Source organism: Callorhinchus milii, unplaced genomic scaffold (assembly GCF_018977255.1).
Source record: "Callorhinchus milii isolate IMCB2004 unplaced genomic scaffold, IMCB_Cmil_1.0 Scaffold1, whole genome shotgun sequence".
Taxonomy (NCBI): domain Eukaryota; kingdom Metazoa; phylum Chordata; class Chondrichthyes; order Chimaeriformes; family Callorhinchidae; genus Callorhinchus; species Callorhinchus milii.
The window spans coordinates 68,458,105-68,484,051 of NW_024704742.1; the positions used below are offsets into that span (position 1 = coordinate 68,458,105).

Below are 25,947 nucleotides of genomic sequence, written 5' to 3' on the forward strand. Positions count from 1 at the left end.
GATTTAATCAATAATCTACATTGTGCATGCATAATTCAATGCAACTGGTAAGTGTGCGTATGGTAGTGCATAACCGCAGCCAATAAGTGCACGTGTGGTGATGCGTTGGGTCAAGACTATGTTTCCTGTGATTCAATGCGTCTTGACCAGTTATCGTATGCCACTTAACGGTAAGCATTGGAATCGCATTGAATTTCGGGAAATGAATTTCTTCTGAGCATGTAGAGATGGATCAAGACTAAGTTTCCCGCGATTCAATGCAGCCGGTAACTAGGGGAGTATTGGAGTATTGATAAAGAAGAATTATGCGAGTTTTACTGTACATGACCAAACATCAATTAGCTTTTAGCAATCAACTGTTTCAGTGGCAGTTCACTGACCAGGAAATGTCTGCATAAGTACACATTTTTCAAGATTTGAGAATTTTGGTAATTAGATTAATTTTTTTAAAGAAAGAATAAAACTTTTTTTTTTTTTTACACACCTCAAACACCTGGTCGGTAACAGAGCAAAGGACTTCAATTCTACCTTTATAAAAAATGCAAAAATATATATCTGTTGAAAAGAACACTACTCTATCTAGAATCAATTCTCTTCTTATCACACCAATACAAAACTTCTCTGTTACTTCTTTAAAATGCTTAAGAGTCATCTATTCTATGTAAAAGGTGTTAAATTGTTTTGCTTTGACATGATTTTCCCTAACATTGCCAATACTGCAGTTTTGGAAACTTCAATTACAGCCAAGCTAAATTGACCGCACTCCATTTCTGGGCAGAATGGAGACCTTCGCAGCAGCCCGAAATGCAGACCATAAAATTCAATTCTGTTTACTCACCAGCATCTGGTGCTTCATTTTACTAACCAAGAGTAAGTATACTTTAAACATTCGGGAGTACACATGTTGCTTAAGAAATCAATAGTTTTTAAAAATGCTACTATTCATAAGACTAGTTTTACAAGCAAATCCCATTATATTATCACATTACCACAAGTGAACATCTTTAACAAGGTTCAGATTAAACGAACTATATGCAATTTTGGTCTAATTAAGGCCTCAGTGGTGCTACGATAATTGCATGTTGGGATAATCTCGTGGCTTGGAGCCTCAATTCCAAAACAATGTTAGGGAAAATCATGTCAAAACTCAAGAACTTGGACTTTTGCAGCACGCTTCACATAAGAAAAATGAGTCTATGTACTTTAAAGATATAATAGAGAAAATGGTTTTCTTTAAAATAACTAATAGCAGAATTATTAATAAATCTATCCTAATAAAGACGAAATGTCTGTCTGAGTGTCAGTGTATCCCACAACAACAACAACAAAATTACGTTTATACAGCGCCTTTCACGTCGAGAGGACGTCCCAAGGTGCTGGACAGTCAGTGGTTGGGATCTGAGCATGGGGAAGGGATGAGGGACAGCAGAGAGGTGGGAGGGCAACCGAAGGCACGATCGAAGTGGAGGGTCTTGCGACCGACCGACAAAGAAGGCAAGCGAGAAAACGAGGCAAAGGGGCCGTGGGATGGAGTTTCAGAGTGTGGGGGACAATCACGCAATAACCGATTGACGTAGAGACATGAATTATACATCATCGTAAAGGTGTTTGCATCTGGCAGTGTTATGGGCATTTTTTTGGGGGGGGATCACCTATCGTTGAGCTATATTAATAAATGCTTTAATTAAGCCCCAAAATGAGGTATGCATTGTATTCTGCAACTACGTAGCGACAGAGGAAAGCACACACCGTTCAGAAATATACATCTATATTCTGTATTAAATGTATGGCACTTTTTTCTGGTTGTCATTTGAGCTAGACTCCTCCCATATGGGGCAGACAGAGAGAGAGACAGAGAGAGATAGTGAGAGAGACTGACAGAGAGTCAGAGTAAATAATGAAGTCAGACTTTTCAGACAACACCAATTTCTCCCTCATGAATTTGGAAATATATTCATATTCAAACAACATAGAAAAAGAAGCATATTGGACATATACAGTAAACTACACAATAACTAAAACTTCACAAAACTAAAAACTAATAGCCAATACTTGTTGGACCAACTGTTGCTTTTGCAAGTAGCTGCTGCCTTATGTACTAATGAACCATTGAGGAATATTTTTTAATGAAACTTCTTTCTCTTAGTTCCACGTTTTAAAGTTGTTTTTTTTCGTTCAGCTGGGTTTAATATTTGAAGTGACCATTCATCAAAAAATATTTTTAAATAATTTATCAGAACACTATGGTAATGTACACACAAGTCAATTTCTGAAAATAAAGAAAGAAGATTAATTATTTATTAAATCATTGATAAAAGTCCCAGAGAAGCCCACGTCAGAAGATCACCGTTCAATTTCTTGTCTGTGCTGAATCTGCTGATTTGCAGTCAGGACAGCAGTTGGTATGCTACAGTTACATTACATGCCCTTGGAGTAGGTAGAGCAGAAAAAAATAGCAAGCCAAATTGATCATTACTCAAGATGACTTAAAACAGTAATAACTGTTCAACAAATTCCTTAGCTTAAACACACTTATTTTAAAATTTACCTGAACTGGCTGCCTAACCTTGCACAACACTCACCACCGCATCCGTTATGACAGGCATTCTACAATAACTTGCATTTATATAGCATCCTTCACGCGGGGTAGCATCCCAGAGTGCTTGACAGTGGCAGTCTGACACCAAGCCAGGGGGAGAGCGAGGTGACCATAAGTACGATCAAAAAGGTCTTCAGGCGGGATATAAAAGTGGGAAGGGAGGGGGCAAGGCATAGGGATTGAGGGTAAGAGTTCTAGGCGTTCGGGGCGTAGTGGCTTATAGCACAGCTGCCGTTGGTGGAGAGGAGCGGACAAGGGACAAATAGGAGGCCGGAGCCAGCTGAGTGGGAGAGGGACAGTGGAGGTGACCCTAAGCACCATCAAAAACGAAGGTCTTTAGGCGGGATTTGAAAGTGGGGAGGGAGGGGCAAGACGGAGGGGTTGAGGGAGAGAGTTCCAGAGTTTTGGGGCATAATGCTGAAGGGGACAAGGGGCAAACAGGAGGGGACGAGGGATGAACATGAGGCCGGAGCCAGCTGAGTGGAGGCAGCAGGTAGTGGAGTGAGAGATAAGCAATTCGGACAGGTAGGGAGGCGCGAGAGCATGAAAGGATTTGAAAATGAGTTCCAGAGTACAGTAATAGGGAGCCAGTGAAGCCTGACATGGATTGATATGATGGTGTGGTGTGGCTCCTAGCAAGACTTCAGCATTATACTTACCACACATCTATTTGACTGGGAAGCTTAAAAGATTTGAGATAGACAGGAAAAGAGGCAAATGTACATGGTATGAACATTTCAAGTGTACCCTTTTAAGCTTACTGACGTCCTACTGGAAACCAATACCTGTAAATATCCAAACCCTTCAATAACAACTTTCCAGTCATTAATCCTATATTACAACACAAATTTACATTTATACAGCACCTTTTACGTTGGGAGGACGTCCCAAAGTTCTCAACAATGCTGGCTTGGCAGCCTAGCTGGGAGTGGGGAGGGAGAAAGATGACAATGATTGCACAGTGAAAGAGAAAGGTCTTGGGACAGAGCTTGAAAGAGGTGAGGGAGAGAGCAAGTTTGAGGGAAGGAGTTCCAGAATGACTATTAAAACTGCAAATTAAATCAGTCCATATTGTAGTAAAGATCAAAACTCAAAAGTATTATTTATCTAATTATATAGTTGCAAATGTTGCATACCTGTTGCAGATTAAAAAGTGATGCCAATTAAACTAATTGGCTGTAATTGCATCAATGATCACTATTGCTAGATCTAGCTCACTCATTTCTTCCAAAATGTTATTAATGAGATATTTATGGTTATCACATTGTGTGCTTTCAATTCAATTGTTAACTTATCCGTTTCCAACTTTCTACCATCCAATCTTCATGAATTTTAAAAAAATTAAGTAGATGCCCATATCAATAATCCTTGCATTTGATATAGCGCCTTATCATGTCTTTGAGTTTTCTCAAAGTGCTTCACAGAATATACTACAAAGTGAATTGACTGTATATTTTGTGGACGAAACATATACTATACAGAATACATTGCAAAGTGGATGGACTGCGTATTTTGTGGGCAAAACGCGGCAGCCAGTGAGTGAGTGACCAATTTTATTTGTGAGACTTGTTGAAACCACTCAAATTTCACTCATGTGGTTTAGAGAGCACCATATGACACTATATAAACCCCAAATTGTATTACTTCCGTAAAACACACGAAGTGAATGGTACTTTCTTCATCTGACAACATTCTGGTTGATTAACAATGTTATTAATCTGACAAATAAAACAATTTGACATTGCCAGATATTAGAAACAGAACAATACATGTTTGGGATTTCAAAGACAGAAGACATTCAGAATTATATTTAAAAATAGTTAGGACACTGAATGTATGTAACATATTTTCAGGTGGTGGGTTGAGCTTTAATGGTTGGAAAAATTATTTGATTTCAATGATGAAATGTAACTGAACAATAGACGTACAAAAATTCTACTTGAGAAGACATAAATGTTTGAAAGTTCTGAAACAGTATTAAAACAACATTATGTACTAATATTCCTTGCACTTGCTCTTTATATAACCTTTTCGCAGTATTTAAATGTCCCGAAAAAGTTCACAGGATTTACTGTAAAGTGTACTCACTACATATTTGCAAGCAAACTCCACAGTAGTGTCTTGTAAACAGCCATGAAGTAAATGACCACTCCTGTCAGCCACAATTCCAGAATTGTGGGATTCCAAACACTTTTAACTAAAATGGTAACAGAGGTTGTTTTGAATGATTGTAACAGAAACACAAGCATAAAACAAACCTCGCGAAAGCTAAACATTATCTCTCACTAACTCCTGGCGAGTTCCTCAACCACAAAAGGTATTCAAGCCAACATTCCAGAACAGGCGACATCTCCGCTATTTAACATAATGCTAAATAGTTAACATCTGAATGTTAACATAATGTTAACATCTTCTCTCTATTTCAGAATCAATGCTTCTCTATCTTTCATCATTTAAAAACACTGGGGTCGCATCACCCCACAAATCTTTTTTTCCCAGTGCAAAGAAATTCAACAACACTACTTAAAAAAAAACTTGCACCTTGGAATAACTTTGTTAATCTTTTCTGAACAGTCTCCTACGCCACGTTATGGTGCTCGAAACTGAGGACACAAAATTCCCAATGTGGACCCACCAGCCAATATGACACAAGGTTAAACAATTTCCTTCCATTTATGGCTTAAACAACCCCTCTCGAGATGCGAACTAATATTTAATGGGTTTGCACGGGTGGGACTGCAAAAGAACCAGACCTGACAGGCACTGGGGGTGGGGGGGGATGGGTTGGTGACAGAAAGTTCACCAGGAGATGCAATTTTAATTCCCGTTTAGATTCTGGGTTCGGAGCAAATGGATCACAGGGGATGGGATTGTAGCTTTGCAAACGGGAATGTCGCTCACAGAGAATCGCTCGGAGCATCTGCACAGAGGGAAGAGGAGGAGGAGGGCGGCACATGAGAGCCACTTATTTTTTTTCTCTGAACGCGCAACAAGGCAGTGAATAAGCGCGTTTGAAAATCGTTGGAGGGTCAATGCCTCGGAACTGACTGACTGACTGACTGGTGGGTACAACGCGGGGCAACACCTTCCCCGAGGAGCCGCTGGGCCTCACCTGGCCCCTGGGCCTGGGTTTCAGCTCCTGGCTCGGCCCTGCCCTGCCCGGCCCGGCCCGGCCCGGCCCTTCCCGGGATAAAAGATACCAATCTTAATATTACATTTTTTTTAGATCACCACAACCCCCTCCGCAGACCTCACGCCGCCCCCAAACAGCACTCGGGAAGTCTAAACACGTTTTTTTTTCCCTCCAGGGATCCCGAACAAATAAAATCCCATCAAAATACAATTCCAGGGAAACGGTCACCGGTCTCACGGTTACAGACAAACACATTTCCTGATTTCCTACCTTTCCCCGGGAGTGGGGGGGGGGGGGGGGGGGGAGGCTCTCAATGGTAGTCGGTGTCGGGTTTATACATCTTACGTTAAAAAAAACACAGGAGGATAATAAACTCACCGGGAACATCCAAGGGGAGGAGGTGGAAGGAAGGAAGCGGATGGAGTGGAAAGGAGCTGAATGATAACCTCCCACATCCGCGACGCGCTCCTCCTGTCCCTCCGCTCCCCCCGCAGCCCGGACTCTCCCTCTCTCTCCCCCCCACCCCCACCCCAGGAGCTGAGCTCTCACCGCGCCACCTCACCACCTCCCACTCCTCACAGCTGGGCTCTCCCTCCCTCACTCACTCACTCACTCCCTCACTCTCCTCCTCCTCCACAGGGAGCGGACGGGCGCGCGGCTCTCCCTCTCTTTCACACACACACACTGTTTGCCCCCCAAGAGCTCGGCTCTCCCTCGCGCTCTGCCCCCTCCAGGGGATGATGTGCTGCTCTCCCAAATACACGGTCTTCCTCTCGCTCGCGCTCTCCCCCCGGCGTTGTCTGCCCCTCACTGTCTGCCCCTCACTCACTCTGTGCCCCTCACTGTCTGCCCCTCACTCACTCTGTGCCCCTCACTGTCTGCCCCTCACTGTCTGCCCCTCACTCACTCTGTGCCCCTCACTGTCTGCCCCTCACTCACTCTGTGCCCCTCACTGTCTGCCCCTCACTGTCTGCCCCTCACTCACTCTGTGCCCCTCACTGTCTGCCCCTCACTCACTCTGTGCCCCTCACTGTCTGCCCCTCACTGTCTGCCCCTCACTCACTCTGTGCCCCTCACTGTCTGCCCCTCACTCACTCTGTGCCTCTCACTGTCTGCCCCTCACTCACTCTGTGCCCCTCACTGTCTGCCCCTCACTGTCTGCCCCTCACTCACTCTGTGCCCCTCACTGTCTGCCCCTCACTCACTCTGTGCCCCTCACTGCCTGCCCCTCACTGTCTGCCCCTCACTCACTCTGTGCCCCTCACTGTCTGCCCCTCACTCACTCTGTGCCCCTCACTGTCTACCCCTCACTCTCTCCCCCAGGATCACTGTCTACCCCTCACTCTCTCCCTCAGGATCACTGTCTACCCCTCACCCTCTCCCCCAGGATCACTGTCTGACCCTCACCCTCTCCCCAGGATCACTGTCTGACCCTCACCCTCTCCCCCAGGATCACTGTCTGACCCTCACCCTCTCCCCCAGGATCACTGTCTGACCCTCACCCTCTCCCCCAGGATCACTGTCTACCCCTCACTCTCTCCCCCAGGATCACTGTCTGACCCTCACCCTCTCCCCAGGATCACTGTCTGACCCTCACCCTCTCCCCCAGGATCACTGTCTGACCCTCACCCTCTCCCCCAGGATCACTGTCTACCCCTCACTCTCTCCCCCAGGATCACTGTCTGACCCTCACCCTCTCCCCCAGGATCACTGTCTGACCCTCACCCTCTCCCCCAGGATCACTGTCTGACCCTCACCCTCTCCCCCAGGATCACTGTCTGACCCTCACTCTCCCCCAGGATCACTGTCTACCCCTCACTCTCTCCCCCAGGATCACTGTCTGACTCTCACCCTCTCCCCCAGGATCACTGTCTGACCCTCACCCTCTCCCCCAGGATCACTGTCTGACCCTCACCCTCTCCCCCAGGATCACTGTCTGACCCTCAGCCTCTCCCCCAGGATCAGTGTCTGACCCTCACCCTCTCCCCCAGGATCACTGTCTGACCCTCACCCTCTCCCCCAGGATCACTGTCTGACCCTCACCCTCTCCTCCAGGATCACTGTCTGACCCTCACCCTCTCCCCCAGGATCACTGTCTGACCCTCACCCTCTCCCCCAGGATCACTGTCTGACCCTCAGCCTCTCCCCCAGGATCACTGTCTGACCCTCACCCTCTCCCCCAGGATCACTGTCTGACCCTCACCCTCTCCCCCAGGATCACTGTCTGACCCTCACCCTCTCCCCCAGGATCACTGTCTGACCCTCACCCTCTCCCCCAGGATCACTGTCTGACCCTCACCCTCTCCCCCAGGATCACTGTCTGACCCTCCCCCTCTCCCCCAGGATCACTGTCTGACCCTCCCCCTCTCCCTCAGGATCACTGTCTGACCCTCCCCCTCTCCCCCAGGATCACTGTCTGACCCTCACCCTCTCCCCCAGGATCACTGTCTGACCCTCACCCTCTCCCCCAGGATCACTGTCTGACCCTCCCCCTCTCCCCCAGGATCACTGTCTGACCCTCACCCTCTCCCCCAGGATCAGTCTGACCCTCACCCTCTCCCTCAGGATCACTGTCTGACCCTCACCCTCTCCCCCAGGATCACTGTCTGACCCTCACCCTCTCCCTCAGGATCACTGTCTACCCCTCACTGTCTGTCTCAGTAACTGTAGTGCCTCACGCGCTGCGCGGTGTGTGGTGTATGTGTGTTTGTGCGCACGCGCCGCGCGAGCTCTGAATTCTGTGCCCAACGGTTTGTCGGACTGTGGCGCTCCGCCATCTTCAACCGCCGCAGCCTGAGCTGTGCTGTGAGGGGCTGTGCTGTGAGGGGCTGAGCTGTGAGGAGCTGTGCTGTGAGGGGCTGAGCTGTGCTGTGAGGGGCTGAGCTGTGCTGTGAGGGGCTAAACTGTGCTGTGAGGGGCTAAACTGTGCTGTGAGGGGCTAAGCTGTGCTGTGAGGGGCTAAGCTGTGCTGTGCTGTGAGGGGCTGAGCTGTGCTGTGAGGGGCTGAGCTGTGCTGTGAGGGGCTGAGCTGTGCTGTGAGGGGCTGTGCTGTGCTGTGAGGGGCTGAGCTGTGCTGTGAGGGGCTGAGCTGTGCTGTGAGGGGCTGAGCTGTGCTGTGAGGGGCTAAGCTGTGCTGTGAGGGGCTAAGCTGTGCTGTGCTGTGAGGGGCTGAGCTGTGCTGTGAGGGGCTGAGCTGTGAGGTGCTGTGCTGTCCGGTGAGGTGCTGAGCTGTGCTGTGAGGTGCTGAGCTGTGCTGTGCTGTGAGGGGCTGAGCTGTGAGGTGCTGTGCTGTGAGGTGCTGAGCTGTCCGGTGAGGTGCTGAGCTGTGCTGTGAGGTGCTGTGCTGTGAGGTGCTGAGCTGTGCGGGGCTGAGCTGTGCTGTGAGGTGCTGAGCTGTGCTGTGAGGTGCTGTGCTGTGAGGGGCTGAGCTGTGCTGTGAGGGGCTGAGCTGTGCTGTGAGGTGCTGAGCTGTGCTGTGAGGTGCTGAGCTGTGCTGTGAGGGGCTGTGCTGTGAGGTGCTGAGCTGTGCTGTGCTGTGAGGTGCTGAGCTGTGCTGTGAGGTGCTGAGCTGTGCTGTGAGGTGCTGAGCTGTGCTGTGAGGGGCTGTGCTGTGAGGTGCTGTGCTGTGAGGTGCTGAGCTTTGCTGTGCTGAGCTTTGCTGTGCTGAGCTGAACAAGAGAGAGTCCCTCAGACTTTTCTCCCCATTTCATGTAATTGGACGGATGATGGATCGCCACCGTCAGGACGCCATCAAACACTGCAGGAGGTTTTTTTCTCTCTCTCCTGAGGAATCAGCTTGGAAGAAAGGGAAGAGGGTGGGCATGCAGCAGAGGGGGAAAATTCCTCCAAGCTGTGTTCTTGCGGGGATGATAGTAACTAACAATCCTTATATTTTGTATAACTCCTTTCCTCTAGAAACTTTTCACAGGATATAATAATAATGTTTGGATTTGATATAGCGCCTTATCACGTCTTCGAGACGTCTCAAAGTGCTTCACAGGATATACTGTAAAGTGTAGCGACTGTATTTTTTTGGGCAAAACGCCGTAGCCAATTGTGCAGAGCTGCGCTCCCCCAAACAGTCCTGGATTGAGTGACCACATTATTTTTGGAGAGATTATTGACCCCAGAAAGTGATCTGCCAATCGACTAACAACCGGGTTCTTACTTACTGTTAGCTAAACAGATGTGTGGAGTAAGGAAACATGCCTGAGGTTTTGCCCTGCCCGGGAATCAAACCCAGGTCCTCTCGCTTGCGAGGCGAGTCCTCTAACCTGTAAAGTGTGACTGTATTTTATAGGTAAATGGAGCAGCCGGTTTGCACACAATAGCATCCCACAAACAGCCATGAAGAGAGGGATCAATTTTTACGGGAATTGTTGGCCAGGACAACAGAAAAAACTCCCTTTTTTTCAAATAGTGCCACAGGATCTTTAATGTTCACCTGAACAGGCAGACGGGCCTTAGTTAAATGTCTCATCCAAAGGATGGGATAAGGTTGGTTTGTGTTGAAGGCAGGTTGAGGTATTGATTCACTGGGAAAATCTGTGTACCTGATTTATAATGGACTTTGTAGATGGGCCATTGACAGGTGTCCTGCCTCTTGACTTGGGTATTATAATAATCCATGGTCATTCACAGCATCCAAACACTGCAAACTGCTTCACCTAATGAATTACTCCAATGTGCAGTGACCAACCCTGACCAAACACTGCAGCTAATGTGTTCAAGCAAGATTCCACAACAGGAATGAGATGAAGGCTATTTGATCATTTTGTGTGTGAATTTGGATCAGAGAGGAATATTGGCTAGAACTCCCTGCTTTTCTTCAAAATACTTGTAGTGCCACAAGAATTTTAAAGTCTTATCAGAACGGGCATAAACAATCCAACATTGTTGACTTTTCCTTAAATTCTATGATGTATTTAAGAAAAGAAAAATAGTGTTTAAACTGGAACATTATCTCTTTGAGTCCATCTCTGGCTGAAAACCTTGTGGTTAGATTTCTCACTGTACTCCCTAATTCCACTTCTCACAAGCTCCAGTTCACACAAAACAACAGCCAGTATCATTTTCTGCATAATCATTTTCCCATTCCTTGCCAGACTTCCCCAGTGGATCAACTTTAAAATCCTCATTCTGATCTTCAAATCCTTTCACAGTCTTGTTTATTTGCAGGTGGGCCTTCTGCCACTCTGTCCCCACCCTCTGGAACTCCATCCCACAGTTCCTCCGCCTCGCCCCCTCCCTTGTCACCTTCAAGACCAATCTCAAGACTCTCCTCTTCGACCGTGCTTTCAATCTCACTGCCTCCCCCCCACTCTCCAACCTCCCCGACCCCAAACCCCCAGCTCGGGTCCGTAACTCTGTCTGTCCAGCGCCTTGGGCAGGTCCTCCTGACGTGGAAGGCGCTTTACAAGTGTAATTTTGTTATTGTTGTTGTCCCCTCGCTACTTATTCAATCTCCTTCAGTCTTTTCTGCCTGTGTCCCCTACACCTCTACAACTTTTTTTTACATAACAGGCACTGCGTAAATGAAGTTATTGTTATTTCTTTCTATGAGAACGAAGGAAAACCTTTCAAATTAACCCTGAATTATTTTTTTCCCAAAATTCTGCACAATCTTAAACTTTAAGACAATAGTCTTCAGGCTAAGACCATGGTATACTTTGGCAAATTCAGAGTCTCAGCATCTAGAGTTTGCAAAGGCATGTCTCGTATTTCAATGACAGATTACTGTTTTTTTGCAGAAAAATCAGTGTAATTTATACACCAACACCACATGTGAAGTGCAAAATAAACTAGGAATTAAAAAGAGAATGCCATTTTAGTTTGTGAATTTCAATTACCGGAAGAATCCAGCATCAATTTCTGTATTATGATGGCAACATATGTGGTGTAATTATGTTTCTAGAATTCAGTTACATTTTTGCAACACACACAATGTCATGTTCAGAAACAAAGAAGAAAAGGTCTAGAGGTGACCATGTCGCTTGAAACATTTTCAAATTCTCAAATGAACTGCAGCAAGCTCATCTCTATAACAAATAGACATGATGTCAGCCTGGCTCAGTTGGTAGCACTCTTGCCTTTGAGTCAAATTAATCTCAATTACGCCTGCCCATCTCCTCTGACTTTGCCACTCTCCATTCCACCCTCTACATAAACTCCCCGACCCCCAACCGTGGCCACTCCCTCAACCTCGTCATCACCAATGGCCTAGACATCTCTTATCTGACCATCACAGACAAGGCCACCTCAGACCACTTCCTCTTCTGTTTCTCCTCTCATATCACCCTCCCCTACTCCAAGCATTCCATCATTTTCCGCCTATGGAAAAAGCTTCCCCCTGAGTCCCTCACATCCGCTCATCCTCTGACCTTCTCACCCTCTGGCCTTCCACCCGCAGTGATCCAGATGCAGCCATCAAGCTGCTAAACGATCACCTCTCCTTAACCTTCAATTCCCTTGTACCCCTGAAAACCAGGTCTATCTCCAAACGTATCTGGTACAATGGTCATGCTTTGACCAAGGCTGATTCTGTGGGCAACACAGAAACCCAATTGAAGGGGTTTGTACAGGAAATGGCGGGAGAGGAAGGAGCAAAGCTGTGAAGCAATGACTCGTTCCAGGACTTTGGAAAGAAAAGAGAGGTTGGAGATGAGGGGGTAATTGCAGAGCTGGGATGGGTCCAGTGAAGCTTATTTGAGGACTGGGGTGATGATGGCTGTCTTTAAGTGTGTGGGAATGGTGTCAGTAGACAAGGAGAGGTTGATGGTGTCTGTGAGTAGAGCAGGAGACAAGTTCAACAAGCCTGACCACCAACTCATAGCATTTTCTGTTCGTCAGTGGTCCAGCGATAATTAGCCATTTGGCTTTTGAGATTTCCTGTCTGGAGGAAAAGCAGTATACAGAACCAAGGAGTTTTAGCATTGGGCTTATTGACAAACAGGATCTGGTTCAGGGTGGATTTCTCAAATATATACCTTTAAAACACGATGACTGCACTTTACAGTTAATCTTGTGAAGTGTTATGAGACTTTTCAACAACATGATAATGCACTATCAAATGCATTTAATGTAAATTATTTTCTTATTATTTAAATACCGCTCTGTAGTTTCCAGATGAATACAGCTACCAAAGAAGATATTTCTGAACATCTACAAACATTTTGTGTATTTTCACACATTTCTCTAAGCAGTTTCCAAACTCTACCCAAGGTCACAGAGCATAATGATCATTGCCATCTTCATAGTATTACATTTTTATTATGATTATGATTCCACTATTACTGAACTTTCAATGGGAAGGCATGTGTGCCCGAGCTGCGAACAGGAGGTTAGTGGCAATGCTCTCACACATTTCATGCTGAGGTGTGTTCCCCACTGTGAAGCTTGTAGGGAGTTCCTGGTTCTACCATGCATCTAGTGAGGGCTCAAACCTGTGCTTGTAGGATATCAAATGACCAACTGAGGCAGGCGGGTCCACAGTATTCCGGGGCACTGCTGATGACAGCACAGCTCACCGGCAGGACCTGAAAGGGTAGACCAATCACTTGGGGCAAGGAGTCGTCCTACTCAGCTCCTGTTAACCCTGCAAGCAAAAGCCCTAACAGGTAGGATAGTCCTAGCTGGACAAGCAGCAGGAAAGCTTGACAGACAGCAATATCAATGACAAGTTATGTGGTTTTAGCTGGTTAGACTTCAGCAGAATCCCAATGCACACTCTGGGGTCCCCAAGCATTGGCTGTTGCTAATCTGCGTCTAATAGCTTCCGGAGCTAGGTAACCAGGATGCGTCCCTCTAGAGGGAGAGTCAATCTACCCCTATGTGTAGATTTCTATGTGGAGGTGGATGCATGGAATTTTCTGTTTGGTTTGGATACTCTTAAGCACGGTGATGGATTTGCTCAATTTTCAGACACCCAACTGACCAAAAAATAAATTACTGATCTTTGTAAGCCTAAGTGGCAACATTTTTGCAAACATTGGTAATAGAATCTGGTATGACTGAGGTTTCTCTGTAGCCAATATTTATACTCACAGATTCAATTACTGTGAATGTCATCGTTTCTGGGTGGTAGATGTATGTGCTTCATACTGTTGAGAGTCAAGCATATCCAGAGCTCAAAATTTTTCGACTTAGTGTTGCAGCATTTTCTGTCACATTCTAACTATTCAATTGTTCAATGGTTGATAATACCACAGTGATTAAATAAATATCTGAACAAAATGAGTAGAGGAACGTTCATGACGTTTTGCATGCACGCCAAATAGATTGGATTCTGAAGCAAGCAACAATGAGCTTGGCACCTCACAGACAAACGAAACTTTGTGGCTCAATTAAACAGCAGCATCATAAATGCTTGCAACACCAGGTGTGTCAATATGTTGAGTTTCTTTGTATGGTTTATCCTTATTGTTGATTATTACAAGCTGTTGTTCACCTTTGAGCAGATTGTTACTTTTTCCCTATCATTTTTATATAACAAAAGGAATAACTTTAAATCAAGAAAGTCTCATAACATTTTTTTATCTATATTTCTTAAGGCTATGGGGAAAGAGTGGGGAAGTGGGACTAGTTTGTAGCTCTTTCAAAGAGTCGGCACAGATACGATGAGCCGAATAATCTCCTGTGCTGTAGGATTCTATGATTCTATGATTTCAGTTTTTGCAAAATAATTTTTTTTATATAATGGATTTCTTTTAACACTGTCTTCCTGGGATTTTATGTTGGTCGGCCTGATGTCTGACACTCATCACAATGCTTAGGAGTATGTATGCCACCTACACAAGAACATTTTTCTGTGTTTGGAAGAAAATGCGTATTTCTTCAAGGAGGGACAGGGACACACTTTGCTTTTCTTATTCTGGAGAGTAATTAGCCTCAGGTTGGGAATCCCAGAGTGTGTGTTGGAGTATTGCTGGAGTTTAACTTGACATTGAGAATACTGTCTTACAAGCTTCTCATAGCTTACCTTTGCTTTGGCTTGCAGGGTGAACAATAGGTGAGTAGGCGTTCTTATAGAAGATGAGGACACAGTTGTTTGTGGTATGATCTATAATCTTAGATTAAAGGTCTTTTAAAAGGTTAAATACTAGATATAGTTGCACGTGACATGACCTATAATCTTAGATTAAAGATCTCATAAAATGTTATTACCTCTATTGATTTCTCAGTCAGACAGCAGATATCACAGATCACTGGATTGGTTTGGATGAAGAAGTTCCTCCGGAACATCCACCCTACATCCTTCATCAAGCTGCTTTTTAAATGCAACCAGTATCTGGGCCTCTACCACCTTTCCTGGCAACCTGTCCCAGCTCTTGATTGCCCCCCGCATAAAAAGTACTTCCTAACTTCCTGGTATCTGCCCTGAAGTTGCCCTTTACAACTCTAAACCTATATCCTGGTGTTCTATTGTTATGACACATCCTAAAGTATTCATCTGGGTTTACTTCTTAATCCCATTTAAAATTGTGTACACCTCTATGAGGTCTCCTTTGAATTGTCTTCTCTTAAGACTTGAAGAGCCCGAGCTTGTCTAGTCATTGTTCTAAATTGAGCAATGGCAATCCAGAGTCATTGCTCATAGATTGTGCTGTTGCTCTTTGTGCAACCACTTGTGCCTGGACAGTCCCTTTATGTAGCAATGACTGGAACTATACGTAATTTTCAAAGTGTGGTCTAACCAGAACACTTTACCACCTGAATATGATGGCTGGGGATCTAAACTCAACTGTTTTAGCAATGTAACCCAGTCTCCTGGTTGCCTTGTTTAGTGCTGTCTCACAATGTTTTGACATAGTTAACAATAAGTCAACAAATACCCCTGGATCTCTTTCAGCTTCCCCCTTGGCAAGTTCAGTCTCAATCACGGAGTGTTTCCATTCATTCGTGTTTCCTATTCTTGGATTGTATATGCAGCACCTTGCATTTATCAGTATTAAACTTCATTTGCCATTTCTTGGCCTTGTGCATACCCTATGAAGCTCGCTTTGTAGAATCTTTGTCTGCCTCCTGTGATACCAAAATTCCCTCCAACTTGGCATCATCTGCAAATATAACTATCTTACACTGGGTTTGCAAATCCAGGTCATTAATTTATACAGGGAACAGGAGGAATCTCAGTACAGTACAGACTCCTGAGGTACTCTGCTTAGTACTCTCCATTTTGACATATCTCCCATAACAAAGACCCTCTGTTTCCTTCCCTTCAGTCAATTGTGAATCCATGTTTATGTTTTGATATCCAGTGACTATAGTGTGAGGAGGAGTCTTTCATGTGGTATTTTGTTGAATACCTTCTAGAAGTCTAGATATATTACATCATAGATAGGGCTTCTGATTTTCATTTTTAACTGATAACACCAATACATCATCACTGATCCCCAAGAAATTAAATTGTGTTATCCAATAGACACCGGAAAAACACTGGAGATGATTAATCAATCCATGTTGACTTCAACACTGGGAGTTTTCAGACTTGCCTCAGTCTCATTCCCGTGTGAGGGGGAACGAGCAGCCAGTCCTGACATATCTCCGAGGTGAGGTTTTCGCTCACTCTCTCTTGACGATCCCCTAGTGTGCCAACTACACATGCGATACTCTCGCTCTCCGCTTCTCCCTTTGTTTCTCCATGTGCTCAGACACATCCTGGGAAGTGTTCTCCAAACATCTTCTCATTACAATATATAAAAGGCAAAACCCTAGAAAAAAAATTTTGGGGACATCTACATGGAACTCAAATTGCTAAAATAACCCCCCAAAATTAATAAACATTGAAATACAGAAGCCCTAAACATAGGGCTTCCCACAGTCAATTTGGGCTGTCACCTCCTCAAAAAAGTCTTATGAGATTTTTGAACCTGTGTGGGCTGTCAATTATTAGATTATTTTATCTAGGTAATCTTCCACTTCCTTTCTGATGATTGACTCCATCATTTTTCCTATTATTGAGATCAGGCTAATGAGTCTATAGTTGCCAGATTTTGTTTTGTTGCCTTTCTTGAATATGGGAATATGGGAACAGCATTTGTTTGTCTCTGACCCTAAATCTCCCTTTCATTCCTCATACTCATAAGATACAATGGAAACTATTACAGCATATGGCACCTCCTAATGTTGTACTTCACACACTCTGCTACAGCTGTAATATTCTGGGAATAGATGTCAGATATGTGTTGCCCACAATTAAATGTCTTGATGCCCGGTAATCCTCACAGAGCAAATATGGCTAAATAGGCAGTTAAGTGTTGTAATTAATGTCTTGCACATTGTTCCATTAACCTGTTTATCTGATCCTTTAGTCAATCTTTCAATGGCTTATGACTCTGAAACCTAGCATGGCTCCGGGTATGCTGTGTGTCATGGCCCATGCTGGGTCTCAGAACAGCAGACTAAAACAGCAGACTCCAGAGAGCACAAAATGGAAAAAAAACTGTTACGTATGAGGTGTTAATTATCACCAGAGAGTCATATATTTCACCCCAATACTTTCATGTCTGTGAATTTTCCTTTGAGTGTGACCAATTCTTTAATCAGACATTTATTGCGAAAGGGTGCTCAGCAATTAATTATTACCAGTCAATTATCACCAGTGATAATTATTATGTTATTAAATACAATTGAGACAATGGAAAAACATTTAAAAACTGGGACAAATGAAGAATTCTCCACAAGTGTGCCCTGATGACTTATATCTTAGTTCCTGACATAATATACCTGTCATATTCAGATGTATTTTTATATTTTGTTGTTGCATTCGCAAGTCTCTTTGATATTATGGTTAATCTGTTTTGTGATTTCTTACAAGAGTTCAAATTGCAACAACCAGTGTTAACTTTGTTGTCCTGTTCATAAGGGAAATGCTTCACTAATGACTGCAGTGCCCATGTACATAATTTCCCATTATTCATTTCATGCTTTTGGGTTATAAAAATTGTTTTACAGAACAACTCTTCTAAGATATTATTTATGGTGGATAATATCTGTCACCTCCTTCAAAAGTCACCAGCAGTGTACTTTTTATAAATAGAAATACAAGCTGAGGAAAGATGATCTCCTTGCTCTGTAAGCCGATACGGAATGGCCTCCTTCTGCGCTCTGGATTTCTATGTTTCTGTGCTGGCATCCTGACTAGCTTCCTACTGAAATTATTATACAGCCTTGGGTTGATTCGACATATAATATACGACAACCTAAAAATGCAAGTTCTTTAATTCTCTTGGAGAACAGTTACAGATCGCCAGGACTGTGGGTTCCTGAAACCTTGTTGAAGCCAAGTATTCACAGATCATTTTGATGCCCTCCAGTGGTAGCATGTGGAGCAGCAAAACTGCAACTAGTGGGCAACCACAGGTAGATTGTTCTGCCTGTATGCCTATCAACAGTTTTATTTTAAAATCCTTCTTGCACTTTCTAGTTACCTTTGTTGTTCTTATTTTGAAGCTATGATTTCTTGCTGTTGAATGCACTATGGTTTTTCTTTAGACAGACAGCCATGCCCAAACCTGATATGAATCTTAATGATGTTGGCTTAAACACAGCAACAAGAGGTCCAAGTTCCAAGTATATAACTTTGCAGAGTGCAAAGCCACAGTTCTAAAGAAAATCAGTTATAATAATAATAATCCTTGCATTTGATATAGTGATGCCATTTGATGCCTTATCACGTTGTCAAGACATGCTCTTCACAGAATATACTGTTATTATTATAATTTGTGTTTCTAGCGCTAAACAGGACTTTTTATGCTCCATTTAGCTTATGAGTTACCTGAGCTCTGGAGGTAGCCTAAGGCTGCTGATGCCTGATGTTCCCCACCCACTTATTCAGCAGACAGAATTCCAGGAAATGACTGCGAGATGGAAACTTGCAACCTTTGATTCTAATGATTGCGGCTCTGTTGGAGATGGATGAATAGTTCAAGCCCTCCCCGATCCCCAGTCCAAAAACATAGCTGTCAATGTACCCGGCAGCTATTTATAAAAGGTCGCTCCCTCTCTCTCACTCACAAACAACTTTTCTTCCAAATAATGAATCACATTGTAATTGTTTGCAGGAAGTTGTTGAGTCATCCAAGTATAACAGCTTGTACTTTATATAGCACGTAGGAGAAATGTCTCAAAGGTGTTGACTCAAATCACAGTTATAATAATAATCCTTGCATTTGATATAGCACTTTTCACATCGGGAGGACGTCCCAAAGCACTTCACAGAACACACTGTAAAGTGAATTGACTGTATATTTGTGGGCGAACACGGCAGCCAATTGCGCACAGCAATTAGTTGCCAAGCCATCAACCATGAGTTAACACCCTAAAAACCCCCCCTCCTTTCCTCCATTCCCGGTGTTCCCCATCATCTCTATGAAGCTTTTTGAGACATTAATCCTATGTAAAAGGTGCTATATAAGTACAAGTTATTGTTTTTGCCCAAGGAGACATAATAATAATCCTTGCATTTGATAAATGTCTCATTGCATTTTCAAGAGTCTCAAAGTTCTTCACAGAATATACTGTAAAGTGTGTGACTATATTTTGTGGGTGAAACGTGGCAGACAATTGCGCACAGTGGTGTCCCACAAACAGTCTGGATTGAGTGACCACATTTTTGTTTAAGGGGTTATTAACCCCTGGAAAAGCGATCCATCAATTGACTACAGTAGAGTTCCTACTTACTGATAGGTAAACAGAGGTATGTGGAGTTAGGAAACTTGCCTAATGTTTCATCCAGCCCAAGTCCTCTCGCTTGGAGGCGAGTGCTCTAACCACTAAGCTACAGGACTCCATTGGCCTTCTGCTGCGCTGTACCCATTTCTATGGTTCTAGGATCCAAGATCTTGGTCAATGTGGGAACAAAGCCAATCACCTAGGCTTTTCTAATAGAAAAGTGCAAAAATATTTGCCCTACATTGCAGGGAAATTTGCCGAGCTTTGTGGAAATTGGTGTTATTGAGATACATTTTACTGCCAACCTACATTTTTTCACTTTATTGATGAAAACCTGAGGAAATAACACATATTAGATTGTTGCAAAAAAAAGATTGATTTCTTCTTTATCAAAAACTGGGTGCCCCATTTTGGTGGTGGGGGACGGGGGGACCCCATTGTATTCCTGAAGGGCCTGGAGATCGCCCAAAAAACACCCGCAGGACCAGTGTCCTGACTGCTTGGCTAGAGGAGCTCACCAACTCCTGCCTCTGGGCCAAGCACCTCATACAGACATAGAGACCCGGAGAGAGACAAACTCAGAGACCCAGAGAGAGACTCATACTCCCAACACAGAGGGATACACATTGTTCTCAGAGAGAAAGAGAGGCACAAATATACATACACACAGAGAAGAGAGAGACACATTCACACAGAGATACTCATAAACACACACACATATAGAAGAGACAAACACAGACACATACATACAGAGGAGAGAGAGACACACAGACACTCACAAATGGACACACATACAGAGAGGGACACACTCACATAGAGACACTCACAAACACATGGCGAGAGAGAGAAACATAGAGAGACACATACACATAGAGACACACACAGACACACATAGAGAGAGAGACACAGACACACAGAGAGAGACACGTACGCAGACACACATAGAGACACACACACACAGACACACATAGAGAGAGAGAGACACATGCACAGACACACATAGAGAGACACACACACATACATAGAGAGACACATACACAGAAATACATAGAGACACATACACCGACAACATAGAGAGGGACACACACACAAACATAGAGAGACACATACACAGACATGCATAGAGACACACACACACACAGATACACATAGAAAGAGAAAGGCACACACACACAGACACACACAGAGAGCTAGACAGACACAGAGAGAGAAATACACCAGAGACAATCTCAACAGCGGTGCCTGCGAGTGGAGCGAAGCCCATTTCCCGCTTGGGCCGCACTGCGCATGCTGGACCCGCTCCGCCCACAGTAACCAAAGTTCTTTAGTAACAAAACTGCCGTCATCACTCCCCACCTTAAAAAACCTACGCTGACCCCTCCAACCTCGGGCACTATCGCCTTATCTCAAACCCTCCCTTTCTGGCCAAAGCTTTGGAACGCATTGTTGCCAACCAGCTGTGCGTGATCCTCTCCCTCCACTCCTTACTCAAAACCCTCCAGTCCCGGTATCCACCCTACCAACAGCACAGAGATAGCGCTCGTGAAAGTCACAAACGATGTCCTCTATCTATGACCAGGGCTCTCTCTGTCTCCTTGTCTTGGATCTCTCCACCACGTTCGACACAGTTGATCATGCCATATCCTCCTCCATTGCCTCTCCTCCATTATCCACCTCAGTGGGACCGCACTCGCATGGTTCAAGATCTACCTTACAAACTGCCAGCACTACATTTCCACAAATGTTATTTCTTCTTGCCCCCACCCAGTCACCTGTGGGGTACCCCAAGGTTCCATCCTTAACCCCCTTCCTCATATATATGCTCCCCCTTGATGCTGTAATTTGTAGACTCAAGGGTTAACTTCCACATATATGTGGATGACACTCAACTCTACTTCTCCTCCTCCAGGTGTGACGCCCAGTCCTCTGATATTCTGCAGCTTGTCTGACAGACATCAAAACCTGGATGAGCGCAAATTTCTTGCAGTTAAATGTCAACAAGACAGAAGCCATATTCTTTGACTCCTGTCGACATCTTCTGTCCTGCGGTTCCGAACTCCTCAACCTACCCGACCTGTCCTTAAAACTCTCTGAACCCATGTGAAACATAGGTGTCAGGTTAAATCCCCAGTTATACTTCTTTCTCCACATCTGGTCCCTGACTAGAACCGCTTTCCTCCACCTCTGCCACATTGCCATATCCGACAATACCTCACTCCACAAGCTGCCGAAATCCTTGTCCATGCCTTCGTCACCTCTCGGCTGGACTACTCTAACATCCTCCTCGCCAGTCTCCCCTCCTCCACTATTCATAAAATTCAACTCATCCAAACTCCGCTGCCCGCATTCTCACCCGCATTAAACTCCACACCCCGATTACCCCAGTCCTTGCCAAACTCTATTGGCTCCCTGTCACAGAGTGGATCAACTTCAGGATCCCCACTCTTGTGTTTAAATCCCTCCACGCCTTGGCATCCCCTTATTTGTCCAACCTTCTCTCCTCACTGCATTACCCGCTGCCTCCACTCTACTGGCTCTGCCCTCCTCTTTGTCCCTCGAATCCTCCCCTCTGCCATCGTCACCTGTGCCTTCAGCCACTAAACCCTGAAGCTATGGAATTCCCTCCCTTAATCCCTTTGCCTTGCCCCCTCTTTCCCCATTTCCAGGCTGCACTTGGAAGACCTTCCCTCTTCGACCATGTCTATGGTCACTCCCCCCCACCCCCCCATAGCTCGGCATCGGGCTCCGCCATTGTTAAGCGCTCTGGGATGCCACTTGGCCTGGAGAGCGCTACATAAATGCAAGTTGCTGTTGTAGTAGAGCAGTCAAACTTTGAAGCAGTTGAGCAATAGTCAACAGTCCCCATCCAATAACCTGAGGTCCCGTCTGTCTGTTGGAAGTTGATAAACCCATGACAGTATTAAAAAAGAAAAGTGAGTTTCTCTTGGCAAACAATTCTCCATATATGAATTTGGATCTTTCACCTCCTGGCAGTTTTAAATTTAGTTTTGATTTGGAAGACAGCGTTAATCACTCTTAACATTTGAATCAGCGCTTTATCATATTGTCGGAATGCCTCAAAGAGCTTCACAGAATTTGCTGAAAAGTACAGTCACTGTGTATTTTGTAGGCAAAGGTGACAGCCAATTTGCAAGCAGCAGGTTCCCACAAACAGCCAGGAAGGGAATGACCAATTTTTATTTTTAATAATACAGCACCACACCAGCACTACACTGGAGTATTAGTTTGTGCAGTAGTCAAAATCATCTTCCAAATCAACACTGAATTTAAAAAGTGTTCAAAATTCTACATTATTTTAAATTTGAAGTGATCTTACAAAAACGTAGTGGAATTTCTGCCTCTCGCAGATCAGAAACAGCATTCAGAATACACAGCAAAATGTATATCTCCGACTATTCCTGTCAGCTGATTGAACAGTGGCACCCAGGTCAGGTCTGTCAATGAGTTGTGACTTGTTTCAGCGCTTTGTTTCACTCTGTTTCAGTGACTTGGGATGTCCTCGCGATGTGGAAGGCGCTATACACATGTAATCTTGTTTTTGTCGTCGGTTGTTGTAAGTGTGTTTGGAATATTCATCAGAGAAACTGAACTATGTACCGTTGACTCTGTTTTCGGGGCGGGGCGGTGTGTTGTGTTGTGGGCGGTGTGTGGGCGGTGTGTTGGGGGCGGTGTGTGGGCGGTGTGTTGGGGGCGGTGTGTTGAGGGGCGGTGTGTTGGGGGCGGTGTGTTGGGGGCGGTGTGTTGGGGGGCGGTGTGTGGGCGGTGTGTTGGGGGCGGTGTGTTGGCGGTGTGTTGGCGGTGTGTTGGGGGGCGGTGTGTGGGCGGTGTGTGTTGGGGGCGGTGTGTTGGGGGGCGGTGTGTTGGGGACGGTGTGTGGGCGGTGTGTGTTGGGGGCGGTGTGTTGGGGGCGGTGTGTTGGGGGCGGTGTGTGGGCGGTGTGGTTGGGGCGGTGTGTGGGCGGTGTGTTGGGGGCGGTGTGTTGGGGGGCGGTGTGTTGGGGGCGGTGTGTGGGCGGTGTGTGGGCGGTGTGTGGGGGCGGTGTGTTGGCGGTGTGTTGGCTGTGTGTTAGCGGTGTGTTGGCGGTGTGTGTTGGGGGCGGTGTGTTGGGGGCGGTGTGTTGGGGACGGTGTGTGGGCGGTGTGTGTTGGGGGCGGTGTGTTGGGGGCGGTGTGTTGGGGGGCGGTGTGTTGTGGGCGGTGTGTGGGCGGTGTGTGGGCGGTGTGTTGGGGGCGGTGTGGTGTTGGGGGCGGTGTGTGGGCGGTGTGTGTTGGGGGCGGTGTGGTGGGCGGTGTGTTGGGGGCGGTGTGTGTCGGGGGCGGTGTGTGTTGGGGGCGGTCTGTTGGCGGTGTGTTGGGGGGCGGTGTGTGGGCGGTGTGTTGGGGGGCGGTGTGTGTTGTGGGCGGTGTGTGGGCGGTGTGTTGGGGGCGGTGTGTGGGCGGTGTGTTGGGGGCGGTGTGTGAGTGTGGGCGGTGTGTGGGCGGTGTGTTGGGGGGCGGTGTGTGGGCGGTGTGTTGGGGGGCGGTGTGTTGTGGGCGGTGTGTGGGCGGTGTGTTGGGGGACGGTGTGTGGGCGGTGTGTGTTGGGGGCGGTGTGTTGTGGGCGGTGTGTGGGCGGTGTGTTGGGGGCGGTGTGTGGGCGGTGTGTGTTGGGGGGCGGTGTGTTGGGGGCGATGTGTGGGCGGTGTGTTGGGGGCGGTGTGTGGGCGGTGTGTGTTGGGGGTGGTGTGTGTTGGGGGCGGTGTGTGTTGGGGGCGGTGTGTTGGCGGTGTGTTGGGGGGCGGTGTGTTGTGGGCGGTGTGTTGGGGGGCGGTGTGTTGGGGGGCGGTGTGTTGGGGGGGGTGTGTTGGGGGCGGTGTGTTGGGGGGCGGTGTGTTGGGGGGCGGTGTGTGGGCGGTGTGTGGGCGGTGTGTTGGGGGCGGTGTGTGTTGGGGGCGGTGTGTGTTGGGGGGCGGTGTGTTGGGGGCGGTGTGTTGGGGGGCGGTGTGTTGGGGGCGGTGTGTGGGCGGTGTGTTGGGGGGCGGTGTGTGTTGGGGGCGGTGTGTTGGGGGCGGTGTGTGTTGGGGGCGGTGTGTTGGGGGCGGTGTGTGTTGGGGGCGGTGTGTGTTGGGGGCGGTGTGTGTTGGGGGCGGTGTGTGTTGGGGGCGGTGTGTGTTGGGGGCGGTGTGTGGGCGGTGTGTGGGCGGTGTGTGGGCGGTGTGTGTTGGGGGCGGTGTGTGTTGGGGGCGGTGTGTGTTGGGGGCGGTGTGTGTTGGGGGTGGTGTGTGGGCGGTGTGTTGGCGGTGTGTTGTGGGCGGTGTGTGTTGGGGGCGGTGTGTGTTGGGGGCGGTGTGTGTTGTGGGCGGTGTGTGGGCGGTGTGTTGGGGGGCGGTGTGTTGTGGGCGGTGTGTGGGCGGTGTGTTGGGGGGCGGTGTGTGAGCGGTGTGTTGGCGGTGTGTGGGCGGTGTGTGGGCGGTGTGTTGGGGGCGGTGTGTTGGGGGGCGGTGTGTTGGGGGGCGGTGTGTTGGGGGGCGGTGTGTGGGCGGTGTGTTGGGGGCGGTGTGTGGGCGGTGTGTGGGCGGTGTGTGTTGGGGGCGGTGTGTGTTGGGGGCGGTGTGTGTTGGGGGCGGTGTGTTGGGGGCGGTGTGTGTTGGGGGCGGTGTGTGTTGGGGCGGTGTGTGGGCGGTGTGTGTTGGGGGCGGTGTGTGGGCGGTGTGTGTTGGGGGGCGGTGTGTGTTGGGGGCGGTGTGTGGGCGGTGTGTGTTGGGGGCGGTGTGTTGGGGGCGGTGTGTGGGCGGTGTGTTGGGGGGGCGGTGTGTGTTGGGGGCGGTGTGTGTTGGGCCGGTGTGTGTTGGGGGCGGTGTGTTGGGGGCGGTGTGTGTTGGGGGCGGTGTGTGTTGGGGGCGGTGTGTGTGGGGGCGGTGTGTTGGGGGCGGTGTGTGTTGGGGGCGGTGTGTGTTGGGGGCGGTGTGTTGGGGGCGGTGTGTTGGGGGCGGTGTGTTGGCGGTGTGTGTTGGGGGCGGTGTGTGTTGGGGGCGGTGTGTTGGGGGCGGTGGTTGTGTTGGGGGCGGGTGGTTGGGGGCGGTGTGTTGGGGGCGGTGTGTGTTGGGGGCGGTGTGTGGGCGGTGTGTTGGGGGCGGTGGTGTGTTGGGGGCGGTGTGTGTTGGGGGCGGTGTGTGTTGGGGGCGGTGTGTGGGGGCGGTGTGTGTGGGGGCGGTGTGTGTGGGGGCGGTGTGTGTGGGGGCGGTGTGTGTTGGGGGCGGTGTGTGTTGGGGGCGGTGTGTGTTGGGGGCGGTGTGTGGGCGGTGTGTGTTGGGGGCGGTGTGTGGGCGGTGTGTTGGCGGTGTGTGTTGGGGGCGGTGTGTGTTGGGGGCGGTGTGTTGGGGGGCGGTGTGTGTTGGGGGGCGGTGTGTGGGCGGTGTGTTGGCGGTGTGTGTTGTGGGCGGTGTGTGTTGGGGGGTGTGTGGGCGGTGTGTTGGCGGTGTGTTGGGGGCGGTGTGTTGTGGGCGGTGTGTGTTGGGGGCGGTGTGTGTTGTGGGCGGTGGTGT

The 25,947-nt window shown here is 47.6% G+C and overlaps 1 protein-coding gene across 2 annotated transcripts in view; it reads right to left on the reverse strand.

The window, feature by feature from the left end:
• LOC103181498 (protein tyrosine phosphatase receptor type A) overlaps positions 1-6,304 on the reverse strand; it is a 108,990-nt gene extending 102,686 nt beyond the window's left edge. For both annotated transcript variants that reach the window (XM_042343616.1, XM_042343605.1), the window contains exon 1: positions 6,111-6,304. The gene's annotated coding sequence lies outside the window, so the exon portion shown is untranslated. The remainder of the gene's footprint in view (positions 1-6,110) is intronic.
• Between the last annotated feature and the right edge of the window lie 19,643 nt (positions 6,305-25,947).